Source organism: Anser brachyrhynchus (assembly GCF_964034855.1).
Source record: "Anser brachyrhynchus genome assembly, chromosome: 10".
Taxonomy (NCBI): domain Eukaryota; kingdom Metazoa; phylum Chordata; class Aves; order Anseriformes; family Anatidae; genus Anser; species Anser brachyrhynchus.
In genome coordinates, this window is record NC_137705.1 from 22,843,030 (window position 1) to 22,860,274 (window position 17,245).

Below are 17,245 nucleotides of genomic sequence, written 5' to 3' on the forward strand. Positions count from 1 at the left end.
AGAGTGCACTGGCACCACTGGGGATGCACTGCAGTTAGTCCAGAGAGTGCACTGTCACCACTGGGGATGCAGTACAGTGAGTCCACATAGTGCACTGGCACCAGTGGGGATGCAGTACAGTGAGTCCAGAGAGTGCACTGGCACCACTGGACATGCAGTGCAGTGAGTCCAGAGAGTGCACTGGCACCACTGGGGATGCACTTGAGTGACTCCACAGAGTGCACTGGCAACACTGGGGATGCAGTGCAGTGAGACCAAAGACTTCACTGGCACCACTGTGGATGCAGTGCAGTGAGTGCAGAGAGTGCACTGGCACCACTGGGGATGCAGTGAAGTGAGTGCAGAGAGTGCACTGGCACCACTGGGGATGCACTGCAGTGAGTCCAGAGAGTGCACTGGCACCACTGGGGATGCACTACAGTGAGTCCAGGGAGTGCACTGGCACCACTGGGGATGCAGTGCAGTGAGTCCAGAGAGTGCACTGGCAGCACTGGGGATGCAGTGCAGTGAGTCCAATGAGTGTACTGGCACCACTGGGGATGCACTTCAGTGAGCCCAGAGAGTGCACTGGCACCACTGGAGATGCACTTCAGTGAGTCCAGAGAGTGCACTGGCACCACTGGAGATGCAGTACAGTGAGTCCAGTGAATGCACTGGAACCACTGGGGATGCAGTACAGTGAGTCCAGAGAGTGCACTGGCACCACTGGTGATGCAGTACAGTGAGTCCAGTGAGTGCACTGGTACCACTGGGCCTGCAGTGCAGTGAGTCCAGAGAGTGCACTGGCACCACTGGGGATGCAGTGAAGTGAGTCCAGAGAGTGCACTGGCACCACCGATGATGCAGTACAGTGAGTCCAGTGAGTGCACTGGCACTACTGGGGATGTAGTGCAGTGACTCGAGAGAGTGCACTGGCACCACTGGGGATGCAGTGCAATGAGTCCAGTGAGTGCACTGGCACCACTGGGGATGCAGTGCAGTGAGTCCAGAGAGTGCACTGGCACCACTGGGGATGCAGTGCAGTGAGTCCAGAGAGTGCACTGGCACCACTGGGGATGCAGTGCAGTGAGTCCAGAGACTTCACTGGCACCACTGGGAATGCAGTGCAGTGAGTGCAGAGAGTGCACTGGCACCACTGGGGATGCAGTGCAGTGAGTCCAGAGAGTGCACTGGCACCACTGGGGATGCACTGCAGTGAGTCCAGAGAGTGCACTGGCACCACTGGGGATGCACTGCAGTGAGTCCAGAGAGTGCACTGGCACCACTGGGGATGCACTACAGTGAGTCCAGAGATTGCACTGGCACCACTGGGGATGCAGTGCAGTGAGTCCAGAGAGTGCACTGGCACCACTGGTGATGCAGTGTAGTGAGTCCAGAGAGTGCACTGGCACCACTGGGGATGCACTGCAGTGAGTCCAGAGAGTGTACTGACACCACTGGGGATGCGGTGCCGGGAGTCCAGAGAGTGCACTGGCACCACTGGGGATGCAGTGCAGTGAGTCCAGAGAGTGCTCTGGCACCACTGGGGATGCAGTGCAGTGAGTCCAGAGACTGCACTGGCACCACTGGGGATGCAGTGCAGTGAGTCCAGAGAGTGCCCTGGCACCACTGGGGATGCAGTGCAGTGAGTCCAGAGAGTGCACTGGCACCACTGGTGATGCAGTCCAGTGAGTCCAGTGAATGCACTGGCACCACTGGGGATGCTGTGCAGTGAGTGCAGACAGTGCACTGGCACCACCTGTGATGCAGTACAGTGTGTCCAGTGAGTGCACTGGCACCACTGGGGATGCAGTGCTGTGACTCCGGAGAGCGCACTGGCACCACTGGGGATGCAGTGCAGTCAGTCCAGTGAGTGCACTGGCACCACTGGGGATGCAGTGCAGTGAGTGCAGAGAGTGCAATGGCACCAATGGGGATGCACTTCAGTGAGTCCAGAGAGTGCACTGGCACCACTGGGGATGCAGTGCAGTGAGTCCAGAGATTGCACTGGCACCACTGGGGATGCAGTGCTGTGACTCCAGAGAGCGCACTGGCACCACTGGGGATGCAGTGCAGTGAGTCCAGAGAGTGCACTGGCACCACTGGGGATGCACTGCAGTGAGTCCAGAGAGTGCACTGGCACCACTGGGGATTCAGTGCAGTGAGTCCAGAGAGTGCACTGGCACCACTGGGGATGCAGTGCAGTGAGTCCAGAGAGTGCACTAGCACCACTGGTGATGCACTGCAGTTACTCCAGAGAGTGCACTGGCACCACTGGGGATGCGGTGCGGTGAGTCCAGAGAGTGCACTGGCACCACTGGTGATGCACTGCAGTGAGTCCAGAGAGTGCACTGGCACCACTGAGAATGCCCTTCAGTGAGTCCAGAGAGCGCACTGGCACCACTGGGGATGCACTGCAGTGAGTCCACAGAGTGCACTAGCACCACTGGGGATGCAGTGCAGTGAGTCCAGAGAGTGTACTGGCACCACTGGGGATGCACTGCAGTGAGTCCAGAGAGTGCACTGGCACCACTGAGAATGCACTTCAGTGAGTCCAGAGAGCGCACTGGCACCACTGGGGATGCAGTGCAGTGAGTCCAGAGAGTGCACTGGCACCACTGAGAATGCACTTCAGTGAGTCCAAAGAGTGCACTGGCACCACTGGGAATGCACTGCAGTGAGTCCAGAGAGTGCACTAGCACCACTGGGAATGTAGTGCAGTGAATCCAGTGAGTGCACTGGCACCAGTGGGGATGCACTGCAGTGAGTCCAGAGAGTGCACTGGCACCACTGGGGATGCACTGCAGTGAGTCCAGAGAGTGCACTGGCACCACTGGGGATGCAGTGCAGTGAGTCCAGAGTGTGCACTGGCACGACTGGGAATGCAGTGCAGTGAGTCCAGAGATTGCACTGGCACCACTGGGGATGCACTTCAGTGAGTCCAGAGAGTGCACTGGCACCACAGGTGATGCACTGCAGTGAGTCCAGAGAGTGCACTGGCACCACTGGGGATGCAGTGCAGTGAGTCCAGAGAGTGCACTGGCACCACTGGGGATGCAGTGCAATGAGTCCAGAGAGTGCACTGGCACCAGAGGGAATGTACTGCAGTGAGTCCAGAGAGTGCTCTGGCACCACTGGGGATGCAGTGCAGTGAGTCCAGAGAGTGCATTGGCACCACTGGGGATGCAGTGCAGTGAGTCCAGAGAGTGCACTGGCACCACTGGGGATGCACTGCTGTGAGTCCAGAGAGTGCACTGGCAGCAGTGGGGATGCAGTGCAGTGAGTCCAGAGAGTGCACTGGCACCACTGGGGATGCACTGCAGTGAGTCCAGAGAGTGCAGTGGCACCACTGGGGATGCAGTGCAGTGAGTCCAGAGAGTGCACTGGCACCACTGGGGATTCAGTGCAGTGAGTCCAGAGAGTGCACTGGCACCACTGGGGATGCAGTGCAGGGAGTCTAGAGAGTGCACTGGCAGCACTGGGGATGCAGTGCAGTGAGTCCAGAGAGTGCACTGGCACCACTGGGGATGCACTGCAGTGAGTCCAGAGAGCGCACTGGCACCACTGGGGATGCAGTGCAGTGAGTCCAGAGAGTGCACTGGCACCACTGGGGATGCAGTGCAGTGAGTGCAGAGAGTGCACTGGCACCACTGGGGATGTGCTGCAGTGAGTCCAGAGAGTGCACTAGCACCTCTGGGGAATGCAGTGCAGTGAGTCCAGTGAGTGCACTGGCACCACTGGGGATGCACTGCAGTGAGTCAAGAGAGTGCACTGGCACCACTGGGGATGCACTGCAGTGAGCCCAGAGAGTGCACTGGCACCACTGGGGATGCGGTGCCGGGAGTCCAGAGAGTGCTTTGGCACCACTGGGGATGCACTGCAGTTACTCCAGAGAGTGCACTGGCAACACTGGGGATGCACTGCAGTGAGTCCAGAGAGTGCACTGGCACCACTGGGGATGCACTGCAGTGAGTCCAGAGAGTGCACTGGCACCAGTGGGGTGCAGTGCGGTGAGTCCAGAGAATGCACTGGCACCAATGGGGATGCAGTGCAGTGAGTCCAGAGAGCGCACTAGCTCCACTGGGGATGCAGTGCACTCAGTCCTGTGAGTGTACTGGCACCACTGGGGATGCAGTGCAGTGAGTCCAGAGAGTGCACTGGCACCACTGAGAATGCACTTCAGTGAGTCCAGAGAGTGCACTGGCACCACTGGGGATGCAGTGCAGTGAGTCCACAGAGTGCACTGGCACCACTGGGGATGCAGTGCAGTGAGTCCAGAGAGTGCACTGGCACCACTGTGGATGCAGTGTAGTGAGTGCAGAGAGTGCACTGTGAACACTGGGGATGCAGTGCAGTGAGTCCAGAGAGTGCACTGGCACCACTGGGGATGCAGTGCAGTGAGTCCAGAGTGTGCACTGGCACCACTGGGGATGCACTGCAGTGAGTCCAGAGATTGCACTGGCACCACTGGGGATGCACTGCAGTGAGTCCAGAGAATGCACTGGCACCACTGGGGATGCAGTGCAGTGAGTCCAGAGAGTGCACTGGCACCACTGGGGATGCAGTGCAGTGAGTCCAGAGAGTGCACTGGCACCAGAGGGAATGCACTGCAGTGAGTCCAGTGAGTGCACTGGCACCACTGTGGATGCACTGCAGTGAGTCCAGAGAGTGCACTGGCACCACTGGGGATGCACTGCAGTGAGTCCAGAGAGTTCACTGGCACCACTGGGGATGCACTGCAGTGAGTCCAGAGAGTACACTGGCACCACTGGGGATGCAGTGCAGTGAGTCCAGAGAGTGCACTGGCACCACTGGGGATGCAGTGCAGTGAGTCCAGAGAGTGCACTGGCAGCAGTGGGGATGCAGTGCAGTGAGTTTGCCGTCGCACAGGAGCCTCTATACTTCATTTTCTCCTCATCACCCCTAGCAATAATATGATACGTATCCACCCTAGCAGAGACAAACCGAGCTCCTTTTGACCTCACAGAGGGTGAGTCTGAGCTAGTCTCAGGGTTTAACGTTGAATACGCCGCAGGACCCTTCGCCTTATTCTTCCTAGCTGAATATGCGAACATTATGCTAATAAATACACTTACAGCCATCATATTCCTAAACCCAAGCGCCCTAGGGCCACCCACAGAACTATTCCCCGTCATCCTAGCCACAAAAGTCCTCCTACTATCTTCTGGTTTCTTATGGGTCCGAGCTTCATACCCACGATTCCGATATGACCAACTAATGCACCTACTATGAAAAAACTTCCTACCCCTCACACTAGCTCTGTGCCTCTGACACATCAGCATACCTATCTGCTATGCAGGCCTACCTCCTTACATAAGGAAATGTGCCTGAACTACAAAGGGTCACTATGATAAAGTGAACATAGAGGTATAACAGCCCTCTCATTTCCTGTTGACCTTAGAAAAGTAGGAATTGAACCCACACAAGAGAAATCAAAATTCTCCATACTTCCCTTATATTATTTTCTAGTAGAGTCAGCTAATCAAGCTATCGGGCCCATACCCCGAAAATGATGGTTTAACCCCCTCCTCTACTAATGAACCCTTACGCGACCCCAATCATAACCTTCAGCCTCATCTTGGGCACCACAATCACAATTTCCAGCAACCACTGAGTTCTGGCCTGGACAGGACTGGAGATCAACACACTAGCCATCATTCCCCTAATTGCCAAATCCCACCACCCACGAGCAGTAGAAGCCGCAACGAAATACTTCCTAACCCAAGCAGCTGCTTCCGCCCTGGTCCTATTCTCTAGCATAACCAATGCCTGAGTCACCGGCCAATGAGACATCACACAAATAAACCACCCAACCTCCTGTCTACTACTGACAGCAGCAATCGCTATTAAACTGGGCCTAGTGCCATTTCACTTCTGATTCCCAGAAGTACTACAAGGATCGCCACTAATAACAGCCCTGCTACTCTCGACCCTCATAAAATTCCCCCCACTAACCCTGCTCCTACTAACATCCAAATCCCTCGACCCAGCTCTACTCACCGCCATGGCCCTAGCCTCAACAGCACTAGGAGGCTGAATAGGACTGAACCAAACACAAACACGCAAAATCCTAGCCTTCTCGTCCATCTCCCACTTAGGCTGAATCGCCATCATCCTAGTTTACAGCCCCAAATTGGCCTTACTTACCTTCTACCTATACACAATCATAACATCAGCCGTATTCCTAGCCCTTAACAAAATCAAAGCCCTTAACCTATCCATGATCACAACCTCATGAACAAAAACCCCAGTGCTAAACGCCACCCTAATACTAGTACTTTTATCCCTAGCAGGCCTCCCCCCATTAACAGGCTTTATACCAAAGTGACTTATCATCCAAGAACTAACTAAACAGGAAATAACACCAGCAGCCATGGCAATTGCCATGCTATCACTGCTCAGCCTCTTCTTCTACCTACGCCTCGCATACCACTCAACAATTACCCTTCCCCCCAACTCCTCTAACCACATAAAACAATGATACACTAGCAAAGCCCCAAGCACACCTACTGCGGTCCTTGCCTCACTATCAATCCTCTTACTTCCCCTGTCCCCAATAATACATGCCATTGTCTAGAAACTTAGGATAACACCCCAAACCGAAGGCCTTCAAAGCCTTAAATAAGAGTTAAACCCTCTTAGTTTCTGCACATTAAGACTTACAGAATATTAACCTGTATCTTCTGAATGCAAGTCAGACGCTTTAATTAAGCTAAAGCCTCCCTAGACAGATGGGCTTCGATCCCACAAAACTCTAGTTAACAGCTAAATGCCTAAACCAATTGGCTTCTGCCTACAAAGACCCTGACGCACCCTAGTGCGCATCGATGAGCTTGCAACTCAACATGAATTTCACTACAGAGCCGATAAGAAGAGGAATTAAACCTCTGTAAAAAAGGACTACAGCCTAACGCTTCAACACTCAGCCATCTTACCCGTCACCTTCATCAACCGATGACTATTTTCCACTAACCATAAGGATATTGGCACCCTGTACCTCATCTTCGGGGCATGAGCAGGAATAGTCGGCACCGCACTCAGCCTATTAATCCGCGCAGAACTAGGACAACCAGGAACTCTCCTAGGCGACGACCAAATTTACAACGTAATCGTTACCGCTCACGCCTTTGTAATAATCTTCTTTATAGTCATACCCATCATGATCGGAGGATTCGGCAACTGATTAGTCCCCCTCATAATCGGTGCCCCCGACATAGCATTCCCGCGAATAAACAACATAAGCTTTTGACTCCTCCCCCCATCATTCCTCCTCCTACTAGCCTCATCCACTGTAGAAGCTGGCGCCGGCACAGGCTGAACTGTCTACCCTCCCCTAGCAGGTAACCTTGCCCACGCCGGAGCTTCAGTAGACCTGGCTATCTTCTCACTCCACTTAGCCGGTATCTCCTCCATCCTTGGGGCCATCAACTTTATCACCACAGCCATCAACATAAAACCCCCCGCACTCTCACAATACCAAACCCCACTATTTGTCTGATCCGTACTAATTACCGCCATCCTACTCCTTCTATCACTCCCCGTACTCGCCGCCGGTATTACAATATTACTAACTGATCGAAACCTAAACACCACATTCTTCGACCCCGCTGGAGGAGGAGACCCAATCCTGTACCAACACCTATTCTGATTCTTCGGACACCCAGAAGTCTATATTCTGATCCTACCGGGGTTCGGAATCATCTCACACGTAGTCACGTACTACTCAGGCAAAAAGGAGCCCTTTGGCTACATGGGAATAGTCTGAGCCATACTATCCATCGGCTTCCTAGGATTCATCGTCTGAGCTCACCACATGTTTACAGTAGGAATAGACGTTGATACCCGAGCCTACTTTACATCAGCCACTATAATCATTGCCATCCCTACCGGAATCAAAGTATTTAGCTGACTAGCCACCCTGCACGGAGGAACAATCAAATGAGACCCCCCCAATACTATGAGCTCTAGGATTTATCTTCCTATTTACCATCGGAGGATTAACAGGAATCGTTCTTGCAAACTCTTCCCTAGACATCGCCCTGCACGACACGTACTACGTAGTTGCCCACTTCCACTACGTCCTATCCATAGGCGCCGTCTTTGCCATTCTAGCAGGATTTACTCACTGATTCCCACTACTCACTGGGTTTACCCTACACCAAACATGAGCAAAAGCCCACTTCGGGGTAATATTTACAGGAGTAAACCTAACGTTCTTCCCCCAGCACTTCCTAGGCCTAGCAGGAAGACCCCGACGATACTCGGACTATCCCGACGCCTACACACTATGAAACACCATTTCCTCCATCGGCTCCCTAATCTCAATAGTAGCCGTAATCATACTAATATTCATCATCTGAGAAGCCTTTTCGGCCAAACGAAAAGTCCTACAACCAGAACTAACTACCACAAACGTTGAATGAATCCACGGCTGCCCTCCCCCATACCATACTTTCGAGGAACCGGCCTTCGTCCAAGTACAAGAAAGGAAGGAATCGAACCCTCACATGCTGGTTTCAAGCCAACTGCATTAACCGCTCATGCTTCTTTCTTATGAGACGTTAGTAAACCAATTACATAGCCTTGTCAAGACTAAATCACAGGTAAAAATCCTGTACATCTCATGTGGCCAACCACTCCCAACTAGGATTCCAAGACGCCTCATCACCCATCATAGAAGAACTCGTTGAATTCCACGACCACGCCCTAATCGTTGCCCTAGCTATCTGCAGCCTAGTTCTCTACCTTTTAGCCCACATACTAACAGAAAAACTCTCGTCCAATGCTGTAGACGCCCAAGAAGTAGAGCTGATCTGGACAATCCTACCTGCTATCGTCCTGGTACTCCTCGCCCTCCCATCCCTACAAATCCTCTACATAATGGACGAAATCGATGAACCAGACCTCACCCTAAAAGCCATCGGCCACCAATGATACTGAAGCTACGAATACACAGACTTCAAAGACCTATCCTTCGACTCCTACATAGTGCCCACCCCAGACTTACCCAACGGCCACTTCCGACTGCTAGAAGTTGACCACCGCGTAGTTATCCCAATAGAATCCCCCATCCGCGTAATCATTACTGCAGGAGACGTACTCCACTCCTGAGCAGTCCCAACGCTCGGAGTTAAAACAGACGCAATCCCAGGCCGACTAAACCAAACTTCATTCATTACCACCCGGCCTGGGATTTTTTACGGACAATGCTCAGAAATTTGCGGGGCTAATCACAGCTACATACCCATTGTAGTAGAATCAACCCCACTCCCACATTTCGAGGCCTGATCGTCCCTTCTATCATCATCCTAATCATTAAGAAGCTATGCAACAGCACTAGCCTTTTAAGCTAGCCAAAGAGGGACTTCCCCCTCCTTAATGATATGCCACAGCTTAACCCCGCACCATGATTTTCAATCATAATTATAACCTGATTAACCCTAGCACTCCTCATCCAACCAAAACTACTAGCCTTCACCACAACCAACCCCCCATCAAATAAGACCTCCCTCACTACCAAACCCACACCATGATCCTGACCATGAACCTAAGCTTCTTTGACCAATTTTCCAGCCCCAATCTATTCGGCATCCCCTTAATCCTACTATCCCTACTCTTCCCAGCCCTACTATTCCCGTCCCCAAACAACCGATGAATCAACAACCGCCTTTCTACTATCCAAACATGACTCCTTCACCTAATCACAAAACAACTAATAGTCCCACTCAACAAAAATGGCCACAAATGAGCCATAATATTTACATCCCTAATAATCATACTTCTTACAATCAACCTTCTAGGCCTCCCTCCATATACATTCACCCCAACCACCCAACTATCTATGAACATAGCCCTAGCCTTCCCACTATGGCTCGCCACACTACTAACAGGCCTACGAAACCAACCATCAGCCTCTTTAGCCCACCTATTACCCGAAGGTACCCCTACACCCCTAATCCCCGCACTAATCCTGATCGAAACAACCAGCCTACTAATCCGCCCCCTAGCCCTCGGAGTCCGCCTTACAGCCAACCTTACAGCAGGACACTTACTCATCCAACTCATCTCTACAGCCTCCATTGCATTAATACCCACCCTTCCTGCAGTATCCATCCTAACAATAATCATCCTACTACTCCTAACCATCCTAGAAGTAGCAGTAGCCATAATCCAGGCCTACGTCTTCGTGCTCCTTCTAAGCCTATACTTACAAGAAAACATCTAATGGCACACCAAGCACACTCATACCACATAGTTGACCCAAGCCCTTGACCAATCTTCGGGGCAGCCGCCGCCCTACTCACAACCTCAGGATTAATCATGTGATTCCACTACAACTCATCCGTACTACTAACCCTAGGCCTCATCTCAATACTCCTAGTAATACTCCAATGATGACGAGACATTGTACGAGAAAGCACCTTCCAAGGCCATCACACTCCCACAGTCCAAAAAGGCCTACGATACGGCATAATCCTTTTCATCACATCCGAAGCATTCTTCTTCTTAGGGTTCTTCTGAGCGTTCTTCCACTCGAGCCTGGCCCCAACCCCAGAACTAGGAGGCCAATGACCCCCAACAGGAATTAAACCACTCAACCCGATAGAAGTCCCCCTACTAAACACAGCCATCCTACTAGCCTCAGGCGTTACCGTAACGTGAGCCCATCACAGCATCACAGAAGGAAACCGAAAACACGCCATCCACGCCCTAACCCTAACGATCCTCCTGGGATTCTACTTCACAGCCCTACAAGCAATAGAATACCACGAAGCCCCATTCTCAATCGCCGATAGCGTCTACGGATCTACCTTCTTCGTTGCCACTGGATTCCACGGACTCCACGTAATCATCGGATCCTCCTTCCTGACCGTCTGCCTCTTCCGACTGATCAAGTTCCACTTTACATCAGACCACCACTTCGGATTCGAGGCAGCAGCCTGATACTGACACTTCGTAGACGTCATCTGACTATTCCTCTACATAACCATCTACTGATGAGGATCTTGCTCTTCTAGTATATTAATTACAATTGACTTCCAATCTCTAGAATCTGGTATAAACCCAGAGGAGAGCAATGAACGCACTCATGTTCATATTCGCCCTATCATCAATCCTAAGCGCCGCCCTAACCGCATTAAACTTCTGACTCGCCCAAATAAACCCCGACTCAGAGAAACTCTCACCGTACGAATGTGGATTCGACCCACTTGGATCTGCTCGATTACCATTCTCAGTCCGATTCTTCCTCAGTAGCCATCCTGTTCGTCCTATTCGACCTAGAAATCGCCCTCCTACTCCCCCTGCCATGAGCCGTCCAACTCCAATCCCCCCTAATGACCCTCACCTGAACTGTAGTGATCCTCCTTCTCCTAACACTCGGACTGGCCTACGAGTGAATTCAAGGGGGCCTAGAATGAGCAGAATAACAGAAAGTTAGTCTAACCAAAAAGATAGCTGGTTTCGACCCAGCAGATTACAGCCAACCCTGTAACTTTCTTATGTCGCCCCTACATTTAAGCTTCTACTCAGCCTTCATTTTCAGCGGACTAGGACTAGCCTTCCACCGAACCCACCTAGTATCCGCCCTACTATGCCTTGAAAGCATAATATTATCGATATTCGTAGGCCTATCAATATGATCCATCGAAAACCAAGTCTCCTCATTCACCATGGTACCAATTCTCATGCTAACCTTCTCAGCGTGTGAGGCGGGCACAGGCCTGGCCATCCTAGTAGCCTCCACCCGCACACATGGCTCCGACCATCTACACAACCTAAACCTCCTGCAATGCTAAAAATCATCCTACCCACAATCATACTTCTTCCAACAGCCCTGCTGTCTCCACCAAAATTTCTATGGACTAACACCACCTTATACAGCCTCCTAATCGCTGCCCTAAGCCTACAGTGATTAATCCCAACCTACTACCCCTACAAATTTTTATCCAACTGAACAGGAATTGACCAAATCTCATCCCCCCTCCTAGTACTATCCTGCTGACTACTCCCACTCATAATCATAGCAAGCCAAAACCACCTGCAACAAGAACCCCTACAACGCAAACGAATCTTTATCTCAACCTTAGTCGCAGTCCAGCCATTCATCCTACTAGCCTTTTCCACCACAGAACTAGCACTATTTTACATCTCATTTGAAGCAACCCTCATTCCCACCCTAATCTTAATCACCCGATGGGGGAACCAACCAGAACGCCTAAGCGCTGGCATCTACCTGCTATTCTACACGCTAGTAAGCTCTCTACCCCTGCTAATCACAATCATACACCTATACGTGAAAATTGGCACCCTGCACCTGCCAACCCTACAACTAACCCACCCAACCCTATCCACCTCATGGACAGGAATACTATCAGGTCTAGCACTGCTCATAGCATTCATAGTAAAAGCCCCACTATACGGCCTACACCTCTGACTGCCAAAAGCCCACGTAGAAGCACCCATCGCAGGCTCAATACTCCTCGCCGCCCTACTACTAAAGCTAGGAGGATACGGAATTATACGAGTCACTCTATTTATGGGCCCACTGTCCAACCTCCTGCACTACCCCTTCCTAACCCTGGCCCTATGAGGCGCCCTAATGACTAGCTCAATCTGCCTACGACAGACAGACCTAAAATCACTAATCGCTTATTCATCCGTTAGCCACATAGGCCTAGTTATCGCCGCAGGAATAATCCAAACCCACTGATCATTCTCAGGGGCAATGATCCTAATAATTTCCCATGGACTAACTTCCTCCATACTATTCTGCCTAGCCAACACAAACTATGAACGTACGCACAGCCGAATTCTACTACTCACACGAGGCCTACAACCTCTCCTACCACTCATAGCTACCTGATGATTGCTGGCCAATCTAACAAACATAGCCTTACCCCCAACAACAAACCTCATAGCAGAGCTAACCATTATAATCACCTTATTCAACTGATCTGCCTTCACGATCATCCTAACAGGAATCGCAACCCTACTAACCGCCTCCTACACCTTATTCATACTACTAATGACCCAACGAGGCTCAATCCCCTCCCACATCACATCTATGCAAAACTCAACCACGCGAGAACACCTGCTCATAACGCTCCACATTATCCCAATATTCCTCCTAATCCTCAAACCCGAACTGATCTCCGGAATCCCCTCATGCAAGTATAGTTTAAACCAAACATTAGACTGTGATTCTAAGAATAGAAGTTCAAACCTTCTTACCTGCCGAGGGGAGGGTTTAACCAACAAGAGCTGCTAACTCTTACATCTGAGCCTAAAACCTCAGCCCCCTTACTTTTAAAGGATAACAGCAATCCACTGGTCTTAGGAACCACCCATCTTGGTGCAAATCCAAGTAAAAGGAGTGAACCCCACACTACTAATCAACTCCCTCACACTACTCACGCTGACAATCCTCCTAACCCCAATCATCCTGCCATTTCTATTTAAAAACTTTAAAAACACCCCACAAGCCACCACCCGCGCTGTTAAAACCGCATTCCTAATTAGCCTAGCCCCTACAACCGCATTCATCTACTCGGGAGTAGAATCTGTCACCTGCCACTGGGAGTGAAAATTCATTATAAACTTTAAAATCCCCCTGAGCCTAAAAATAGACCAATACTCAATAACATTTCTTCCAATCGCCCTATTTGTAACATGATCAATCCTACAATTCGCCATATGATACATGGCCTCAGAGCCATACGTAACAAAATTTTTCACCTACCTACTGACATTCCTAGTCGCCATACTCCTCCTAACAACCGCAAACAACATATTCCTCCTATTCGTAGGCTGGGAAGGAGTACGACTCATGTCCTTCCTTCTCATCGGCTGATGACAAGGCCGAGCAGATGCCAACACCGCCGCCCTACAAGCCGTAATCTACAACCGAATCGGAGACATCGGACTGATCCTGAGCATAGCATGACTAGCTTCAACATTCAACACCTGAGAGATCCAACAAGCCGTACACCCCCACCAAACCCCAATCCTCCCCCTCATAGGATTAATCCTCGCAGCCGCAGGAAAATCCGCCCAATTTGGACTCCACCCATGACTGCCCGCAGCAATAGAAGGCCCCACCCCAGTATCAGCCCTACTGCACTCCAGTACCATAGTAGTAGCCGGAATCTTCCTGCTCATCCGCATGCACCCCCTGGTAGCCACCAACCAGACAGCCCTAACTGCCTGCCTATGCCTAGGTGCTCTATCAACCCTATTCGCTGCCACATGCGCCCTAACCCAAAATGACATCAAAAAAATCATTGCTTTCTCAACATCCAGCCAACTAGGACTAATAATAGTCACTATCGGACTAAACCTCCCACAACTAGCCTTCCTACACATCTCAACCCATGCCTTCTTTAAAGCCATACTATTCCTATGCTCAGGGTCTATCATCCACAACCTAAACGGAGAACAAGATATCCGAAAGATAGGAGGCCTACAGAAAATACTCCCAGTCACTACTTCCTGCCTAACCATCGGAAACTTGGCGCTGATAGGAACCCCATTCCTAGCCGGATTCTACTCAAAAGACCTCATCATCGAAAGCTTAAACACATCATACCTAAATACTTGAGCCCTACTCCTAACCCTTATAGCCACAGCATTCACCGCAGCCTACAGCATCCGCATAACCATCCTAGTCCAAGCTGGACAAACCCGAATCCCCCCAATAGTATCAATAAACGAAAACAACCCACTAATCACCGCCCCCCTAACCCGACTCGCCCTAGGCAGCATTACAGCAGGAATAATCATTACCTCTTTCATCACACCAACCAAAACCCCCCCAATAACCATACCCCTTATCACCAAAACCGCTGCCATCCTCATAACAATCCTAGGAATCATCCTAGCCCTAGAACTATCGAACATAACACACACCCTCACTCACCCCAAACCAAACCCCCTCATAAACTTCTCCTCTGCATTAGGGTACTTCAACCCCCTAGTACACCGATTCTTCTCCAAAAACCTACTAGAAAAGGGACAAAACATTGCCCTACACTTGATCGACCTCTCCTGACTCAAAAAAATAGGGCCAGAGGGCCTTGCTGAACTACAAGTAGCCGCAAGCAAAGCCGCAACCTCAATACACACAGGGCTAATTAAGGCCTACCTAGGATCCTTCGCCCTCTCCATCCTGGTAATAATCCTAATAACACACAGACTCACTAATGGCCCCTAACATCCGCAAATCCCATCCCCTACTAAAAATAATCAACAACTCCCTAATCGACCTACCAGCCCCCTCCAACATCTCTGCCTGATGAAACTTCGGCTCCCTTCTAGCCATCTGCTTAGCCACACAAATCCTAACAGGCCTGCTACTAGCCATACACTACACCGCAGACACTTCACTCGCCTTCTCCTCAGTAGCTCACACATGCCGAGACATCCAGTACGGATGGCTCATCCGCAACCTCCACGCCAACGGTGCTTCGCTCTTCTTTATCTGCATCTACTTACACATCGGACGAGGCCTCTACTACGGCTCCTACCTATACAAAGAAACCTGAAACACAGGAGTAATCCTCCTACTCACCCTAATAGCAACTGCCTTCGTAGGGTATGTCCTACCATGAGGACAAATGTCATTCTGAGGGGCCACCGTAATCACCAACCTATTCTCAGCCATCCCGTACATTGGGCAAACTCTAGTAGAATGAGCCTGAGGAGGATTCTCAGTAGACAATCCAACCTTAACCCGATTCTTCGTCATCCACTTCCTACTGCCCTTCCTAATTGCAGGAATCACCCTAGTCCACCTAACCTTCCTACACGAATCAGGCTCAAATAACCCACTAGGAATCGTATCAGACTGCGACAAAATCCCATTCCACCCATACTTCTCCATTAAAGACAGCTTAGGGCTTACCCTAATAATCACACCTCTAATAGCACTAGCCCTATTTTCACCGAACCTCCTGGTTCTTGGAATCCTAGTTGGGAGTGGTTGGCCACATGAGATGTACAGGATTTTGAACTGTGATTTAGTCTTGACAAGGCTATGTAATTGGTTTACTAACGTCTCATAAGAAAGAAGCATGAGCGGTTAATGCAGTTGGCTTGAAACCCATCCCCAGTGGTGCAAGTGCACTCTCTGAACTCACTGAAGTGCATCCCCAGTGGTGCCAGTGCACTCTCTGCACTCACTGCAGTGCATCCCCACTGGTGCCAGTGCAATCTCTGGACTCACTGCAGTGCATCCCCAGTGGTGCCAGTGCACTCTGTGCACTCACTGTAGTGCATCCCCAGTGGTGCCAGTGCACTCTCTGGACTCACTGCACTGCATCACCAGTGGTGCCAGTGCACTCTATGGACTCACTGCACTGCATCCCCAGTGGTGCCAGTGCACTCTCTGGACTCACTGCACTGCATCCCCAGTGGTGCCAGTGTACTCCCTGGACTCACTGCGCTGCATCCCCAGTGGTGCCAGTGCACTCTCTGGACTCAATGCACTGCATCCCCAGTGGTGCCAGTGCACTCTTTGGACAAACTGAAGTGCATCACCAGTGGAGCCAGTGCACTCTCTGGACTCACTGCACTGCATCCCCAGTGGTGCCACTGCGCTCTCTGGAGTCACAGCACTGCATTCCCAGTGGTGCTAGTGCACTCTCTGCACTCACTGCACTGCATCCCCAGTGGTGCCACTGCACTCACTGGACTGACTGCACTGCATCCCCAGTGGTGCCAGTGCGCTCTCCGGAGTCACAGCACTGCATCCCCAGTGGTGCCAGTGCATTCACTGGACTCACTGCACTGCATCCCCAGTGGTGCCAGTGCAGTCTCCGGAGTCACAGCACTGCATCCCCAGTGGTGCCAGTGCACTCTCTGGACTCACTGCACTGCATCCCCAGTGGTGCCAGTGCAGTCTCTGGACTCACTGCACTGCATCCCCAGTGGTGCCAGTTCACTCTCTGGACTCACTGCACTGCATCCCCAGTGGTGCCAGTGCACTCTCTGGACTCACTGCACCGCATCCCCAGTGGTGTCAGTGCACTCTCTGGACTCACTGAAGTGCATCCCCAGTGGTGCCAGTGCACTCTCTGGACTCACTGCACTGCATCCCCAGTGGTGCCAGTGCACTCTCTGGACTCACTGCACTGCATCCCCAGTGGTGCCAGTGCAATCTCTGGACTCACTGTAGTGCATCCCCAGTGGTGCCAGTGCACTCTCTGGACTCACTGCACTGCATCCCCAGTGGTGCCAGTGCACTCTC

General features: G+C 51.4%; 1 long non-coding RNA gene across 1 annotated transcript in view; it reads right to left on the bottom strand.

Moving 5' to 3' along the window:
* Window positions 1-15,907, bottom strand: part of LOC308200503 — an 88,328-nt gene extending 72,421 nt beyond the window's left edge. The window contains exon 1 of the long non-coding RNA XR_013955638.1: window positions 6,998-15,907. This is a non-coding gene — a long non-coding RNA (uncharacterized lncRNA). The remainder of the gene's footprint in view (window positions 1-6,997) is intronic.
* Between the last annotated feature and the right edge of the window lie 1,338 nt (window positions 15,908-17,245).